Raw genomic sequence first — 18,999 nt, 5'->3', positions numbered from 1 at the left:
CTTTGCTGTGGTTGTGAAGTGACTGGAAAAGCTGTGCTGCTGTTAACCTGCAGTCCTGCACTGCATGTGCTGCTCTTAATGAGAGGTCCTAATACAGGCTTTTTATACCAGTTAGGAAGAGCTGCTTCCCAATTCACTTTAGTATGCTAACTGACACACAGCTACACTTTCTTTCTGGTCCTGTGGGATTGTTTTGGTTGTAACTGAGTCTGTCTTCCTGCAGGTTTTAAACATACCAGCACTTTTGGGGAGACCCATCTGGGCAGTGGTGTGTGAAAATCTTACATATTTCACAGAAATGCAGTAGATTAAATTGGCATTACACTAGGTAGGCATGCTTGGTATAAAACAGATACATGTTCTTTCAAATACAGTTAAAGGGCCTAGAAATGCTAATTAGTTTTTTGTTTGTTTGTTTTGTATAATGAACATAGTACATGGAGCTAGCATGTAATGATTACATAGACTATCCTTTTGGTTCATGCTACATGGCAATTTTTTAATTTCAGATAGCTGAGCACAGGGAAAAATGCAAAACGTTTTGGAGGCTGGTAGAGTATTTTGTTTGTATAAATGAAACAACGCTTCTTTCATAACTGTGAAACTTCCTATTAAAGGATGCACATAACTTTCAAAATAAAGAAGATGCTTGTAACTGTAAATGACTATGATCTGTTTGCTGCTCCCCCACCCACTTAGAGGCAAAAACTATTTATGAGGCTTTATTAAGTGCAAATAATTCCCATGACTTCAGCAGAGAAGAAACAGCTGCAGAATATAGTCTGATTTCCATATAAATGACATGATTTCAGCTCAGAAAAGGAAAAGGATATAGAAAAATGTGTATTTCTACAGTGAAAATCTGATAGTCACACATATTAAGATCAGCTTGTGTAACTTTTTTAGCCTGCTGCATGTTGACATCTGATCATGCTTCCAGCTACACTTGGTCTCTATCAGCTGTACCCACTATGGAATTGTGAATCTCTGCTTTTGGGCTAATTAAGCTATCATTTTTTAAAAATAGATTCCAAAACATTTATCTTAGCTGTTTAAGCACTTACAAATTCTCAGAATATTTTATTAATACAAGTGGGCAAGGGCAATTTCTATACTACTTCTTCAGTACTGTGAATGTGTGGTGTGAGGGAACTTCTCTTGTTTAGATAAGACAGAAAGAGTCCTGCTAACTTGCTCTAGTCACTTCAGTAAATGGTAGGATATAATTAAGGCAGACATGGGAACATTAGTTTTACTGTCCCAAATAGTTTCCTCCAGGTTTTCCATTTTACTAAAGATAAGTTCATGCTTCTAAATTTACTGCCCATCATAGGCCACCACTGGCTAATTGAAGTGCATGGCCAAAACAAAAATCAAGTGTTCCAAAGCTTAAAGTTTGAGGAGTATCCTCAGGAAGTCGTGTAGCATGAGAGAAAGTGAACATGGAGCTCCAGTCAACAGCTAGCCACTTCCCTTCCTGCAGGGCTAGGACTGGGACTTTGCAATGGAGTATTTGTTTATCGACAGGCTCCTGCTATTTCTTAGATACATCCTAGCATAAAAGAAGGATGTTAGGGAGCCAGGTAATAAAGGGTTTGGAAGAGAAGGAAATGTCTCCCTAAGGTTGCCAAATTTTGGTTTTCAAATTTTTGCTAGGCAGAGGCCTTACTGAGATGTATGCCATTGCCAGGAGCTATGGGTTTTCTGCTCAGAGGGACTGACTAGCCATAGCGAATTGTCATTAGCCTGAATGCCGCCTGAAGAGGCTTGATGCAGCTTAGTAAAGGAAAAGTGTGGGTAGTGCTGTTTATAAACTGGTATATATTGAGGTAAGAACTTCTTTCTTAGCAATTTCTTTTGGTTTATAAGTGTTATTAATTCATCTGAGTGGAAGTGAGTCAATAGAATTTATTACTAGGATTTCCAAAGGTGAGTATTTTTTATTTGTTTTGGTTTTGTTTCATGATTGTGATATAATATTGTAGCTTTTGTCGTCCAGACTTCTTAGGTTACTGTGTGCAGGAAATAAAAAGATTTTATCCCATGGCACCATTCTTGTGTCTTACAAGTTATGCCTGGAGGAGGTTTTTCTGCCTAGTTGGAAATTTCAGCTCCAAGAAGCTGGATCATTGACAACATTTTCAGTATCTCCTCAGTTAAAAAGATTTTGGGTTCTGAGATTAGTTGGGTGGTTTCTTACAATCATACTGATAGGTGTAGAAACAGCATTCAGTAAAGCATCACCACATTATCAAAATAATTTTAATTCAAAAGGATGGCAGTAGAAAAAAAGAAAGAAAGAAAGTGATTAATGACATTTCAGAGACTGGAGGCTTGCTTAGTGAGGAAAATAACCTGTTTTAGGAAGATAAGAGGTACAAGTGGATCTCTCTCCTGGGTGTGATTGTTTCAGACAACCATATTAGCAGAAGCTTAGATACATTCTTAGTTTCTGGAACAGATTTACAGAAATGACAGTGTATACTGAGGATGATGGTAATAAAATGGACAGTATATTCTGGAAGAAAATAAAGTTCGCTGCTTGAAATGGTGGAAAATGGTTTCAGATAAGCATGTGATTCAATTGAAATTAGTCTCTGTCCATAGAGTTTATAGCAGCCAATCAGAAATGCTCTATCAGTTCAAGCAGTTAATAATATTTCAGCACTGTAGCTTAAGGGATACAGTTTTCAAAATTATTGCAGTGTGGGACCAATAAATTTCAGCACAAATAAGGCAGTACTCTATATAATTTATTTTAGATTCACTTCTAGGGTATGTTCTGACACTCCACATGAAAGTCAAGTTGTCCATGTAAACTGGTTTTCAGGTGATAAGTTGACCCCTGGGGTTTTAGTAAAATAATATAATTCTATCTGATTTTACAATCTATAAAAGCTAGTTAGCTGTTTGAAGGATTTGATAAGAAAGAGTAGGGGGAAAAAAAGCTTTTGTACAGTGACATTTTTTTCTCATTAATGGGGACAGTGTTAGAATCTCAAACTCCTGGATTTGGTAGTAAATACTCTGTTGACAAATGTTTTGGGAAGTCATTGGTCTGTGTGAGGAGAAGTGTGTGTGTCTAACCCTCTCTTCTATGCATATGGAAAAAAAGGCACATTACTAATGTGCACATGCAACCCTTCAAACGAAGGGCATTTACTGTGCCACCATCTGGTCACCCTTTTAAAATTCATCCTATCCACAGAACGTGCTTCTGCAGAAGTTTTGCTGAAGAATGACTGCCTTATGGTGCCTGGAAGAACACTAAAAGAAAAACAACAAAACCGTTTTTCTTGCTAGCATTCTTCAGTAGTTAAACATAGAACAAAACAAGTAGTAAACTGAAAAGAAACAAGGTATTAATGTATTGTCTCAGCACTCACATAGGACCTGCTGTAAACTTTGTTATGATTTGTGGATTTTATTTAAATTTAATTGTATTTACTTGAGAATACTTAAAGATAGTTCCTAGCATACTGTATGGCTTCACTGTCAGTTTAAGTAGATGCAAAGTTGGGTAGAGGTTTCAGTGCATTTTGTTTTATTAGCTGGGTGTATCTGCATGTGAAATGGAACACTACTGAGCAATAGTGGGGAAAGTAAGGTGGTGGTAAAGGGGACTAGTCATTAGGTGGGTTACTTTTGGTGTCACTGTAAAATGCTGAAAGTGTTTTTGTTTAGTATGGTTGAGTGCATCTCTATGAATTTTGAGCAAAAAAATACATCCTGCTTTTTAAAAAAAAAAAAAAAAGCAAGCTCAAGAAAACAGGACTTTTTACAGTCTATATAAACAAAAAGTATTGGTTCAAAGAAAAACCCAAGTCATCCTTCAGTTCCTCCTCATGTAAAAAGAATCTTGAATTCTGCCTGTTTGTGATGTGATGAGCGTTCAGTGTGCATGCTCAGTTCACTGCAGAAGTACTGCCTGTTCCACTACTGTGTTGCTGGGACTTTGGTAGGGCATGGAGAGGCAGGCTGCAAGGAGAATGCCCGTTCACCTCCTGTATTCTGAATTACAGGAGGGAGAGGCAGATGTCTGCTGCTCTGAGAGGAACTGAGTAATGCTCAGGGGAGGGAACATCTGGCACCCCCAAATGGGTTGGAGAAGGAAAGTGCAGTGAGCCAAGATCCTGTAGGCAGCATTGTGGAGGAGCTGGGGAATTGCATGAGGTTAGACCCAAGCTTTTTATGTGACAGAAAAATAAAGAGTTCCCTCAAGAAGGTTGAGTGGTATCTGTGGTACTCTGTGGAAATAAATTGGTACTGTGTGTACCAAGTGTGGTACACTTGGAAATTTTCATATTGGAAGCAAAAATGCAAAGATTCACCCTACATCGACCCAAAGGGGGGGGGGGGGGTGTTCATTTTCACGCTTTTCTATTTAGTCTAGTCCATCCAGCCCATCAGACTTCTAATGGTTTAAAGAGTAATTCTCTCCTGTGATTCTAATAATACCTTCTCTTAGAAATCTGGATTCTGTGGGTGTGCTCGTCAGAAGGAAAAGCTTTCACCTGAAGAAACTGGCTAATTCAGGATCCCAGTTCAGCTCAAAAAGAGCTAACTATTCTTTAATGTTGTCTTTTATGTTTTTGTTTGGTTGGTTTTAGCTTTAGAAAAGAGAAAATTGGGTGCTGGTCCTGCAAAAAGGGTAAGTTGTAACAGGTGTGGGACAGGCCTGGTCACTCACTGGAGCACAGTCAGGCTCACTCGGGCATGCATGAGCTCTGGGAAAGTGTGTAAATTCCAAGTATTGGTCATGTTCTTAAAGTGCTGAAGTGCCTTTCTTAGAGAAAAGCAAATTTGAAAACCAGAAGAGATTAGGAATAACTCTGATTTCTGCTATTGACTAGATTTACTCTGCATTAATGCTTTCCAGAGTAGCTATATACTCTTCTTTGGGTTATTTGTCACTCTTAGGTTGATTTTAAAATGTCCTCTGCTTTCAAGGTTTCAGGTGTTAGCACTGAAACGTTCAACTATGCATTGAGGTGTTGAGGGTTGCACGTTAATTGTAGGACACACCTTTTGCTGACTTGAAAGCCTATAAGAAACTGTTTCCTCTTCTGGGGTGGGATGATGTGGAGAAGGAAGTAAAGCACTTCTTCATACTCCTCCATATCCTTTATATGTTCTGGGAGTGCTAGGCTGATACAGTGTCAGCTGCTGAAGCTACATTATAAGTATTCACTGGAAAACTTGTGAGTGTGGCTATACGTAAGGCAGCTGTCAGACATGGAAATACTCTGATATAGGTTGTGGATCAAGGCAAGCACTCAGAGCAGCCACATGTTGAGTGTCAGCCTCCGCAGAGCAGCTCAAGAGAATCAATCAGCTCCCCTGAAGGCACGGGCAGATCAGGTAAGATTGTTAAGGAAGACTCCCACAGGTTATTTTTATGAAGAAACCTGTCCCATAACTTTTATTGTGGAGAGGAACATCTGGTCTAAGACTTTTAATTCAATTCATCTCATAACTTAAAAAAGAAAAGAAAACAAAAACTATCAGGCAACATATTGCCACCTCCAGAGGCACAGCTTTAGGAACCATCTGAGTACTGAGGCTTCTGGAGCAATGCAGACATGCTAAGTTATGGGCATTCTTCACCCTCATTGCTTGTATTTTGCCCTTTCTCTGCTGTGGACAAACATAATGCAGATGCAGTTAAGAAGCCATGGTTTCTATTGCTAGACAAGACTGTGCTGACCGGCCAGCTATTTTTAGAAGTTAGTGTGACTGGAACATGCTCATGAAGAAACTGGAACCTAGCCAATAATGAAAGTACTCACTGAGAGTGTAATTCTGTGTTAAATGTGTTCCAGCAGAAAAACTGGCTGGCACTACTTGAGGCTGAGTGCTGCTCCTGCCTTGTGCCACCCCAGCTGTTGCGCCAACACAGTTGTTCTGTAGGGTTGTTCTGTGAAATTACCTAAAACCGGTGACTGATTATACACTGTCTCCAGCCCTTTAGGAAGCTTGTCTCTTATCAGTGCTGTTCTTACTAGGAAGAAGTGGATGTGTGCAAAAAGCAAAGCAGACTAAAGCTCACGCATATGACAAGTGAACAACACAATGCTAGTAAAATAGAGATCCTAAATCTTGCTTGGAATTGCCATTGGCAGCTATTAATGTCTTTTCAATTGTGTTTTTTATTTCTGTCTTAGTAACAACTTACTAAGATGTAGTCCTGTGTGGTAGCCTCATGAAAAGTTGAAAGTGCTTGGGATGCTCCAAGATCTCATCACAGCTTTGCAGCTTTACATGTGGCCTTGAAATAGCACTGGGTTTGTGTCTCTGGTGAAAGAGCTGCAAAAAGAGTAGCATGAACTTTACATTGTCAGTTGCTAGGAGCATGCACTGGGAAATGAGCTCTCTACCACTATCTGGAATTGGTAATAATTCCAAGTACTGGCTAACAGCTGTAAACATCTCCGAAAGCCTCTGACACAAGGCTTCAGACCACATTTATTTAAAAAGAGCGCTGCATGCCCTGTTAATGCGGCTTCCACAGCAGCCTCACGTTGGGCATCTCCCCTTGCTACACCAACACGCCCCAGCCGGAGGTGCACTGCAGATCACTCGCCTGCCTTGAGAAAGCTGTACGCGGGAAGAGCTGGCGTTTGTTTTGTTTTACTTAAGCCAGGCGTACGAACGGGCGTTAAGAGGCGCGACTGGGTTTAAAACTGCCACGAAGGCAGCTCCCGGGGCCGAGGCGGCCTTGCCGGGCTGGCAGAAGGGCGGCGCTGTCCCCGGGCTGCGCTTCGGGGCCCTCCGCGGGGCCGGGCCCTGCGCAGGCCGCCGGGCTCTGGCGCCATTTCCTTGCGCCCCCTTTCCGCGGCCGTCGCCATCGAGACGGGCGGAGCGGGCGCCATCTTGCCTCTGTCCCGCGGGGCGGGCTCAGCAGCCGCCATGGTGACGGCGGGGCCGTGTCCTGCGCACGGTGCCGGTAGAGCTGGGCAGACTCGCAGGGGCCGGGTCGTGCAGGCGGCGCCGGGCTGCCCGGCAGGGACTCACGGCCCGCCTCGGGCTGCGGCTCCCCGCTGCTGCCCGTGCGGTGCTGTTCTTGCCGCCCCTGTCTGGGCCTCCTCAGCACAGCCCGTCCGTGTGCCGTCCCTGCTCAGCCGATCGGCCTTCATCGCGTGGAAAAGCAGAGAAGCAAAAGTGGCTTTTATTTAATGCAGAAATAAGCAAATGAACTTTTTTTTTTTTTTTTTTCCCCTTAGAATTTATTACCTCCTGAGACGGACATTGCATGCCCATAGCAGCTGTCGGGCTGACCTCCCTTCCTCACACGTGCAGCCCCAGTTGCATGGTGGCAGGGGGAAGGGAGATTTGGAAGACATGGCTCTGTCCTGTGCGGATCCTGCTGAGTATGGCGCTGCAGCTGTGGGCCGAGGGGCTGCTGGGGGCTCTTGGCCCAGGGAGGCTCTGGTGTGCCTGCAGTTGCAGAGGGCTTCACAGGCCCCTACAGGAGAGCTGTGTCAGACTGGCATTTATCTTCACGTTCCCTTCCAGAGTTCATAAAATGCTAAATTTTGAAAGGGAGGTCCCCCTTGTGTATTTATGTCAGTGATTTGGGGTTTTAAAGAATTAATGCATAAAAAATGCACTGTAGGAACTGTATACTCCTATGTGTGAATAATGACTACATGGGAACACAGATAACAGCAGTTTTGCACTGAGATTGCTGCAGTTTACATGCTCTCTTTGGGAACGTGAAATGTTTTTAAATACTGGTGCATGTTAATGCATTGATTTCAGTCAGCCTCTTTTTTTGTCCCTTTTGGATATGTTCAACTTAACAGCTAGTATGTCTCATGTTTGCTCTAAGATATGCGTAGCAAATTAGGGAAATTAAAAAATGCATGCAAAAAAGTGGTGCCGTGCACTTCTATCAGGTTTGTTATTTATTAATAGACTCCAAATTTCATGCGATAACCTACGTTTTTTTTTTTTAACTTTGGCTCAATGGATAGTTTATGCCAATTACATGTAGTTTAACAGCTTTGAAATCTGTTTTTGCTTTTCTTACGCATGAAGACATGGATGCTGTTTCAGGTTTTAATTAAACTCTACACTGACTTTAAAGATTCTATTGTCCTTTCATTTAAATAGGATTTTTGTTAGATCTTTAATGAGACCTCAGTGGGGTAATAAATCTAAGCAATTGTCCTTATTAGGAGTAGATTATCCTCAAGAGATGGAAAGTAACAGAAGTAAGTAAAACCATTTGTAGAGACTGAACTAAGCCTTCTTCCTAAACATTAAAAAGACTTGCAAATGACTTGCTTGGGTGCTCAAATTAAATTAAATTTTGTTTATTTTTCACATTTTCATGGTAGGCTATTTGCATTTACTTAAACTTTGAGTTTCGTTGAGCAAAATTTACTCCAGGGTAAGTATCCTTACTTTCAATAAACAAGCTGTAAATGAAACTCCATAACGTCCTGCAATTTCTTTTGTTTGTAACCCTTGCCACACTTGTACTTTATAGAACCCAATGACCTAGCCAGCGTATACTTGCTCTATCATACGTTCCACAGTAGATGAGTCTTGGATGGAGAATTAGTCTTGCATTTGTCCAACACTCCAGCCAAGTAGAATTGCAGAGTATGTACATGTAAAAGCATGAAGCTTGTCCAAAAGATCTCCTCAGATGCTGGACTAAAACACCAAGTTCTTAGTCAGAGAAAAGTTGCCACAAAAGCAAGTTTGGCCTTTTGGAGTTTATGTGCTGCCAGGAGCTAAAGGGTATTTGACACAAATCGTTCTTTTTGTTTCATCTCTTTGCTTCACTTGAGGGTGTTCTCCATTCTGTAGGTGACCAAGTCTTGTTTTGTTCCTGATTTTAGTCATAGATTGGCTTCTGATATGATGTGGCCTCCTTCACACAGTCAAATCGTGAACTTCTGCCATACATTTAATTCTCAAATTCTCAGATTTGATACACACACTATTGTACAAATATTTTAAAGCATCCAGTTATTTAGAAGCTCTTTTTTATTTTTTTTTATTTGGTGCCAGGCTCATGCCTAGGACTTTACCCAAAAAACAACAGGCAAAGGCAGAGCTCTTGTGCAGGGACATGCAGTAAGACATGTGACGTGAGAGAGGCTGAGTTGTTTTCACTAGCTTCAGCTCCCGAGCTGCTGCCCTCTGCAGAGCATGCTGCAGGAAGCCAGACTCCAGGGACACAGCCGCACGTGACCTGACCCACGTCCGCCTCCACCGGGAAGGAGCCCACAGCCCTGCTCACAGCAGATGAAGACAAACCTGTCTTGGTTGCTGCAGCTGCACCAGCTCTCAGCCACCAGGTACTTAACGTCCTGAAGCTCTCCTGCCCTTGGGCTGCTCTGTCCCTGTCCTGCAGGCCACTGTCCCATTAGAGCCAAGTACGGTGAGGCTCTGATCTGCTTCTGTTCTTGCCATTTTTCTCCACTCAGAGACTTCTCCTCAACCCTTCTAGTCTTCTAAGTGACATTGTAGCGATACTTTGTGGCAGAAAAATTATGATAGAGGAACATAGTCTATAAATATTAATTTCTAATTATACATTCGCTGCATATCATGGGCAAAACTGCAGTTTTTGATCAGCCTTCATCTGCTTTTCATATCACTCAAGTGGCAAAGAGTTTGGCACGGTGCCTCACAAGGGAGGTGGAAAATTTGGTGCAAAGTGAGCTTCTGTAGTTGTTCAGCATCATGGTTTCTCTGTGTTCTGATAGGAAACACAGAAAAACAGAAGGTGCTGATAGCAGATAAGGTCACCTGGTTGCTGCTCTGCTTTTGGCATAAAGCCGGGGGAAAGATGGTGGTGGGGAGGAAATGCATACCCTGGCTTTTAGGCTCAGATTGCAACTCTTCCTTCCTCCCTATGCAGTGCACGTTTGGAGAGTGGCAAACCTAGGTTGAGTCGTGCTGTTGATTTAACTTTTAATATGACATAGTGCAGATTATGAAGAGGCTGAGTGCTCTTGGCCTAGAGGCAGATTCTGGGTAAATTAAGAGATTCTCTGTCCTGTATCATGTGGTGATCAGAACTCGCATTTTAGCAAGGTCAACTTTGAGATAAAGCAACACTCTATGCCAGAAAAAATCCATGGAGCATAGTTTTGATTCAGACTCTCATCAGGATGTGGGATTTTCCCTTGGTTTTCACCAGCAGCAAGGCCAGGAGCTAACCTCAGCTCTACAAGGGGAAATTGAGAGGGCCCGGCTCTGCACGTTGCTAAGAGATATGTCTTCTGTTCCTCCTTCCCCCGGCCCCTCTTTCTGGGGACTACGCTATAGTCATAGGCAAGTGCTGGGACTTTCCCTGCAACATAAAGGTGATGATGTGCATAGAAGAAGTGCAAGGCTAGCTAAATGGACTTCCACTGCTTGCTGATGTGCATGATCAGACAGTTAAAAGGATCCCTGCTTGTCTTGCACTCTGGAGGAAAGTGTGTTGCTTTCCAATGCTGGCTACACACTGCAGCATCAAATGTGGCTCCTAGGTGCTATTTTTACATCGACCATGCAGTGAGCCAGCTGTGTTTTCCCCTGAACACAACCGCCTCCCCTGAGAGGGAGCAGGCTGCTCAGGTCTGGGGGTACCTGTGTGTTACAGGCGTGAAGAGCTGCCCTCCTTCTGCCCTCAGGTGCAAACCTGCTTTCACTCTGCCAGGCAGAGCAGAAAAGCTGAGGTCCAACACTGGGACATATCCCTGAGTGCCTGCAAGATAAAGGTGACGTGTATAAGAAATCCAGTTTGCTTCTCTAAGTGAGTAGATGAGATTTAGGTGGGAAAGTAATTGGAATGCTAAATGATTACTGCTAACGCTTACTAAGATGACAACAAATCTCCTTTATATTAATGTTCAACTTTTGAGACTAGATTGAATCTTACTTTATTAAAGAAGGTAGGAAGCCTAGAAGTAGCTCTTTAATCATCAACTGGAAAATACAATTTTGAAATCCATTATCCTAGAAATGCAATAATCAAACAGAGTAATAACTGATGTTAAATCTATTTTGAATATTACTTAATGTAATTCCCAGCTGGAAACAGAAGTTAATAGGATGGTTTCAGGTTCACTTGGACACCTTCTTGTCTATGTAGTTGCACATGGAAAAGAGGTTGACTGATATGTCTTTTCTGCTTGTATGATTGTCTCAGGAACTATGAAAGGCTTAAAAGTCATTGTGTGATACATGCATTTGCTCTTTATTCCTACAAAAGACTGATGGAATTTTATCAGTCTTATTTTACAAGCACAGCTCTGCCTATGCAGACCTCATGATGGGTACCCAGTGTTCTGCATCTTCATGAATCTTCAGAATTAGCCTGTTAGTCAGTCCTGATAGTGCTGAGCTGTCTCTCTTGGCACATCTTTGAGTATTTTGTTCAGCCTAGCTTTAAAAGTCCCAGATGATGAACTTTTTGGCAGCACATCATTCATCTTGGTGTCAGTGGTTTCTTGTGATATTCAAAGTGCAGTTTCCTTTCCTGTTTGCCATCCTGTTGCTCCTCCTTGTAGGTTTTGAGGTGGATCCAGCCCCATCTGTATGGGGGCCATCTTGTGAAAGGATCCAGTGGCACAGAAGTATGGGCGCTTCTCCTGGCCCTTTCCCCGGTCAGCCTGTGCCTGGTATCATGGACATGTGTGTCCTATTACTCCCTGCAGTGTAAGGGGCTCCTGATTTTCCCAAATAATGTCACGTTTCCTTTCTCCTCCCCATGTTTTTCACCTTTCTTTCTCCATTTGTATAATGCATCTAGGCACTTGTTTTCAGCTTCTAATTTACTAGCACTGGTGAATTTCTCGCTCCCTCTGCAAATCATTAGAAAGAGGCTAAGTGGGACTGCTTACAAAAAAACCCTCCTGCATTCCCAAGATAGCCCACAGGCTGATGTGTAGCAGTACTAGTAGCTGTTTAGGAACTTTTAGATTTGTTTAGTTGTTTAACAGGTGCAAAACCAACTCTATATTGTAACCTGTTTGCCACTTCAGCGTGAGAATACAAGGAACACATAAATTCAAAAGTTGCAGGACTTGAGAGGACCTGTGCAGCCCTAGGGAAAGGGCAGTTTGCCATGCAAGCAAAATGAAAAAACAAAGGAACAAAATCCCACAAAACCAGTCTGTCCCCAGCCTGTGGGCAGGTGAGGGAAGCCCTTTCCTACCTCCCACTCCTGTTCTCTCTGCAGCCTGTTTCAACCCACCATCGTGCTCAGTGGCTGAAGAGCTGGCAGAAGTGGCTATGTGCCTGACATACCATCACATCACAAAAGGCTGGGCTGGTGTGTCTGTTGTGTAAGGTGAGAGGAGTTCTGCTCTTCCTTTGCCATTTTCCTGCAAGAAGCTGGGGTCCGTGTGATTGCTTCAATCCTCTAAAAATCTCTGTGTCTGATGCTGTCAAAAGGAGCAGTTGTGTGCTGTGGTGGGTTGCAGAGTTGGAGGAGGAACAAATCCAGCCTCATCGGGCTGGCCTGAATGCTGGTATTGACACGGAGGAGGGAGTCGTTGGGGCAGGAGGCGGGGGGAGTTGCGCTCACACAGACTGAGCAGTGTTGCCACAGTTTCAGTGGAGAATGAGGCTTCTGGTGCATTAGTCTCTCCCCAGTGCCTGCTTGTAGGATGTGGTTGGTAATACTGTGTGAGGGCTGTCAGGCAATGCCCAGGGTAAATAGGTGCCCATGTTAAAGCAGCGTGTGACTGACAGACCTATCCCTTCATTTTATTTGCATTCACAGCTGGAAATTTTCACCAGGAAAGCACTTGTTGTCAGCCCTGTGCAAGACCAGTCAGGATCGTCTTGTAGTTGTGCCTCTGACTGGGTTAGGGGGTGGTCCTGGGCAGCAGCAGGGTTTCTGGAAGCACCCTGCAGGCTGTGTCTCCTGGCACAGATTCCCTGTGCCCATGGTCCTCCTTGCTGAAGTGCTGGAGGCAGCTCCCTGCTGCCACGACAATAGTTTTAACTCTTTGTTATCTAAAATTCAGACAGTGCCCAAGTGACACAGAGGTACATAAACCACGGGCCCCTTTGTACAGTCACATCCTTTATGTGTGTACTGCTACTGGTATTAATTACGTTGTCTGCAATTCCCCCAGTGCAGATGGGAGTCAGGGAGTGTGAAGTGGACCTCAGGGGGCTGGTAGCAGCAGTGAATGTTTGAGGCTGGATAATGCCTGCTGGTGCTGGCTGAACTTGCTGTCAGGTAACTCTATAGATAATGTTTAGCTTCAGTCAACAGCAGGGTTGTAAACTGAAACGATATCTCAGTCCAGATTACTTTTTCTAGAGTGGATGATGCACAAGGAAATTGAATTAAAGATTACCTTTGAGATGGGCTCAAGGCTTTTTACAAACCACATAGAACTTAAAAATATCAGATATTAACAAAGGAACCCATTTAAAATAATGGTAAGCTGCCATCTGCTGGTAAAAAAGAAATGCATGTAACAAACGAGCAGACTTTCGAAGTGATAAACAATTCTTTTGTATTTGACATGCTACAGTCAAATATATATGTGATATGGAAACTGCATATATTTATTTTACTGTTTTTCATCTCCATTTGCATTTTCATACAGAGTATGCTAAACAGATGCCTATAGCATAAGTAACCTTAACAACAAGCGCTGAAAACCAAAGACAATAAGAATAAAGAACGAAGACTAATAAAAGCAGATGAGTGATTGGGATGGTGACAGCCTCCAAATGTGTCCTATTTACATTGCTAATAAAGAATCACAAGCACTGCCTTTTTTGATCCCCCCTATAGACCCTCCCATATGACCAGAAATGTAGCACTGAGAAACATTTCCTGATTTCTTGTTTGATATTTTTTTGCGTATGTGTGGTTCCTTAGTCAAGCCTGTAAATAGGAAGCGGGTCTTTAATTGTTCCTGATTTAAGTAGGTCACCTCCGCCAATACACAAATCTCCCATCTTATAAGCCAGGTAGACTATTGAATGGATGTGGAAAATATTTATTACGCAAATATGACCAGAGAAAATAATTCTGCAAAGGACCGCTCCCAAATTGCATGGTGACTGACACAATCAGTCTTCATAAATCCCAAGTATGAGTGCACTGCAGGGAAGAGACCATCAGATTTCATGTTTGTATAGTGCCTACCAAGTACGTGTGCTGAGCTTGACTGGTTGCCCAAGGTGCTGCTGCTCTATAAATAGCGTTAACAGTGCAAATTACCTCCTGTGCAAACATCAGGCCACTTGGCTTTGTCATATACATGTAGTTTTCTGTCATGATTTGGGTTACTCCAAACATAACCTATTGTTTTAGCAAACTGACTTTGTCATAGGAAATGTTTAAAATGGGCAAAGAAAAAATAGGTCAGTTCTTCCTTTGAAATCAGAGAGCAGTGTGCATTTGTAATATTTCCCAGGTTTATTTCCTTGGGGCAGGTTTGGCAGGTAAGAGAAGAAGTTAAAGATTTATTTTTGGTGCTATGTACCAGATGTCATACCTGCTCTTCTGAGACAGTTGCTTTTATCTCCAGCAGTACCTGCTCTAGTAGCAATGAAAAAAGTGACTCGAATCCCATTTAAAACATGCAGTGTGCACTGTTCGCATGCCACTAAAGCGAAGGAAAAGCTTGTTTGGGAGAATCCAGGCAGAGTCTTTATGCGTCATCATAAAGCAAATATGTTTGCATCCCTCTCAGCAGTGTTTTTGCCTCTACAAAGAAGTGAGGAATTAATGTGCACAGATTGAGAGCTTGTGACTCCAGCACAGGCTGGAATTCTACAAAGAAGTCCAGTTTGAAGCTCTGTTGTATTTATGGGGAGTCCACATGCAGCTCATCTGGTAACTCCAGCTTGTTCTTTGTAAAGGACCTTTTCTAGGAATCTGTGGTGCTGTGTGTACTCCGTTCACTTGGTCTTAGACCCAGTGCGCTCAGCATCTTGCCTGATGAGGCCCTGCTTGGTGGCAGAGAAATATTAAGAATAAAGGGCCAAACCCTCATCTCAGGAAAAACACCTTGTCTTTTTTTTTTGGCTTTTAATCTGTGGAGGATCTAGCCTGTGGTGCATGGTCACAGGGGCCCTGTTTACTGAAGTGTTCCAATAGCAACGCAAAACAATCAAAGGGAAACAGAGCCAGGGGAACAGCAGTGCCCGTGGATACCTGTTAACAGGCAGGAGCTGAAGCGCACAGTTGCCATCGAAGAGGCTACTGTCCTCTGCTTTGCTCTACAGCACTTCAGTCTCCCTGCTAACGGGACTCTGCCTTCCAGCTGAAGCATGACTGACAATTGAAATAACAGTGCCAGTTTATTCCAGGTATGCCACTGACCTGCATGACCTGTTGGAAGGATAAGGTAGAGGCAATCAAAGCAGCATGCTCCTGTAGCCTCTACAGGCTATAACAATGGAGACATTGGGAAACGAGCTGGTAGATTGTGAGGGGAAGAAATGAGGATGAGTGTTCACCCTTCCTTGCTAATATGCTAAATGAGTTCAGGGGGACTGAGATTTGACCCAACAATAGACTGAAGGTGAGTAAGAAATGAGGCCTCACCTCGAGTACTTGGTGCCCAGAACTGCACACCAGTATAAAAAGGACATGAAACTGTTGGAGAGTGTCCAGAGGAGGGCTACGAAGATGGTGAAAGGCCTGGAGGGGAAGACGTACGAAGAACGGCTGAGGTCACTGGGCCTGTTCAGCCTGGAGAAGAGGAGGCTGAGGGGAGACCTCATCACAGTCTACAACTTCCTCGTAAGGGGGTGTCGAGAGGCAGGAGACCTTTTCTCCATTAACACCAGTGACAGGACCCGCGGGAACGGGGTTAAGCTGAGGCAGGGGAAATTTAGGCTTGACATCAGGAGGAGGTTCTTCACAGAGAGGGTGGTTGCACACTGGAACAGGCTCCCCAGGGAAGTGGTCACTGCACCGAGCCTGTCTGAATTTAAGAAGAGATTGGACTGTGCACTTAGTCACATGGTCTGAACTTTTGGGTAGACCTGTGCAGTGTCAAGAGTTGGACTTGATGATCCTTAAGGGTCCCTTCCAACTCAGGATATTCTATGATTCTATGATTCTATAAAAGGTAGAGCTGGTAGTTACTTCATTTCATGATAGAATCACTGTTCAAAAAGTCTCCTAAACCACGGACGGCTGGAGCAGACAGGGGAAAAGAGTTGGGTTATGGTGATGAGGCAGTTATTGCTGATACATAAACTGGAGCAGTTCAAGTCTGTTTAACTGTTTACTGCCATATCCCATCTGTGTTTTCTAAGTTGCCTGCTGTGCGATGGGGCAGATTGTGGTAACAGCACAACTTGTTTCGCTGTTTCCTTTCTCTGTGTTTCTAGAGAATTAAGTACTGTGTCCCGCCTCTGCTATGTTTAGGGTTAGGCAACGGGTTTGCCATTCCTTTGGCCAACTTTTAATCCTGTTTCTTTTTCATACTACCACATTTGTACTAAGATGGAATGGATGGGTTAAGCAAAAATAAAGCTACTAGTGGTTTACCAAGGAGCAGAACCATTAGTGGCCAGATTCTAGCAAAGTGTAGTTCTCAAGGTGAATCAAGATTCTTGTCTGTACAAGGATTATTGTGTGGTGGACCCTTCTGGGTCCATCACATTTACTGTTTAAACCGCAGTTTACTGCTGTTTAGAAAGCAATAAAACATTCACTTTAAAAGTCAAGAAGTATGAAATAGACATTATTTCACTGGCACAGAGAAAGGGGAATGCAAAGAGAATCATGATGGCTAAACAGTTGTCAATTTTTGTGAATATAGTGACATTTGGAGTCCTCTGTTATTTATTTGAAATGAACAATGGAATAGGACGCATATACTACATGCTTGTCAAAGCCAGGCATAGCTATCAGCTAACGTGCTTATCAGTCAGACAGTGTATGTGGTGATATTTTGCTTTCACACTGTCTGCTGATTGGAATTGGGCCCACGAGGAAGCCAGGTGATTAATCTGCAAGGGTTTATTTTTTCTGAACTGTTAATGTCCTCTGTTTCAGAGCAACTGCCCATGGCTCATTAAGCAGGGAAGATCTGAATGCAACTGTGAAGGGCAGCACAGAAATATTCTCCACACGTCTCTTGTTTGACCCTTGGAGATTCGAAAAATAGTGTTGGAAAAAGTTTGTCCTATGCTGGGGCTGAACTGATGCTTTCTGAGAAGCAGCAGTACTGTTAGAAATATTTATCTATTTCAGTCAGTGGAGATAAAATCTAAAGTCACAAGGCTCTTGCAAGGTGGTGGTGGACACTTGGTACTAGCCCAGAAACACACAGCTGCCACTTCAGCTGACCTGCTGTGAGAATCTTGCTCTTTTTAAGTCTGTTGCTCCTATTCTTTGGTGATTACATATCTCTCTTGCTGTGTTCTTTCCACCTGTACAGCTTGTGTACTCTGGCATTGAATGCTGAGAAAGCAAATGGGGCTGCTGAGTCCAACTGCCTCAAAAGAAATGCAACAGGGGAAGTAAAACATATTCTGAAGGACTTTGCAATATTGGATTCATCTTAAGGAGATCATCTTGAAGTTACTAGCCCTCATTTATAGTCTGTATTGTACCTGTTTGTGAAATTAATTTGCCTTCAACTGAAATATTTGAAAGTATGTTGGTTTAGGGAAACAATTTTTGTGATAATATGGTATTATATAAGCGTCAATTATTTTATTATCCCTAATAACTTTCTTGAGAAATAGGGTAGTGTTTCAATGCCATTTTTACAGATGGGAAAAAAAAAGAGTTTGTTGTAGAGATTTAGATCTACATACCCTCATGTCTGCTGTGTGTTTGGCCCTACTCGCTTTCACTCAAGTCTTTTCCTCACTGGAGTTCCCGGTCACGGAGTAGCTGTGCCCTGTGCAGCTCTTGGCACCTCTCTGATTTCATCCTGTGAGTGATTCCATGCCAAGAGGGTACCTGTGAAGATGGATTATAGTAGAAAAGGAGCGTTAAAGATGAATGAAGGACCATCTTCCTTCAACCTGCAAGGAAGACATGCTGAGCTCTCATTTTGAACTTGGGTCTCTGGGAACGGCACACAGCAGAACAGAGCACAGAGAGAGCAGATCAAGGCTCTGTGATTTCACACATGCCCTTTCAGACAGGGCAAGCAAAGACAGTAAGCCACTATTGGGAGCATGGAATAGAGTCGACAAATTCAAGGGCCCAACCTAATATTTTACTGGCTCCAGAACAGTTTGGGATCTCCTAAGGGGGCTCTCCTAAATATTATTAGATATTTACTCATAACCTGGTCTTCGACTGGGCTGCAGAGCTACAGTGTCTATGGGCAAGAATTGAAGATGCTCGTGGGAAGGGAAAGCAAGCAGGCTTCAAAGGTTTCTGGGCTTTGCTCTCTGAACCTCAGCTGGCTTTTTCTTTATTTTTTCTCCATTGCTTTTCTTTAAAGTTCTTCTGTAAACAATTAGAGGAAATTTGGTGCTAATACTGCCTGTGGAGACTAGGAAAGTAAGAATGCATTCTACATCACTGCTTCCCTTTGTCTTTTTTATCTTGTTTATCTTTGATCAGCTGCAGATGAAATAACCAGCTTACTGATTTCACATAAAGGGCTGACACTCATGCTGACAAAACTCCCTGACACAGGAGTATGCTCTGTAGCAGGCTATCAGTATCCATTTCTTATTCCAATGCACTGACAGGTCACTCAGGGAGACTAAAAATTCTATTCTGGAGTGGAACAGAAAGTGCAATTTCAATTTTGTTTTGATTTGAAATTTTCCAGCTACCTATCAAGACCAAATCCTTGAACTATTTACTTAGAATAACTGAAATACCCCTATCTGAAATAGTGGATATGCAAGATTTAGTCATTAAAGAGTTGGGGTAAAATTAAAATCCCTTTCAATAATGACTAAAGTCAGAGAAAATCTTTCAAGAAAATTAAACACTTGATCAAAAAGAGAGAGGGTTATTGTTGAGAGCATAAAGATTAAACAGGAGAGTTGTCTCAGAGAATAACCATCAATGATAAGTAGCAGGCA

At 42.8% G+C, this 18,999-nt stretch overlaps 1 protein-coding gene across 4 annotated transcripts in view; it reads left to right on the top strand.

Moving 5' to 3' along the window:
- Window positions 1-9,169: 9,169 nt before the first annotated feature.
- ZNF644 (zinc finger protein 644) overlaps window positions 9,170-18,999 on the top strand; it is an 80,170-nt gene continuing 70,340 nt past the window's right edge. For 3 of the 4 annotated variants that reach the window (XM_082765853.1, XM_082765852.1, XM_082765842.1), the window contains exon 1: window positions 9,170-9,314. The gene's annotated coding sequence lies outside the window, so the exon portion shown is untranslated. Of the gene's footprint in view, window positions 9,315-12,190; window positions 12,302-18,999 lie in introns of all 4 variants that reach the window. The other variant, XM_082765849.1, reaches the window with a different exon arrangement.

Source organism: Aythya marila, assembly GCF_965140915.1.
Source record: "Aythya marila genome assembly, chromosome: 8".
Lineage (NCBI taxonomy): Eukaryota > Metazoa > Chordata > Aves > Anseriformes > Anatidae > Aythya > Aythya marila.
This window is presented reverse-complemented; position numbering and strand designations above follow the sequence as displayed.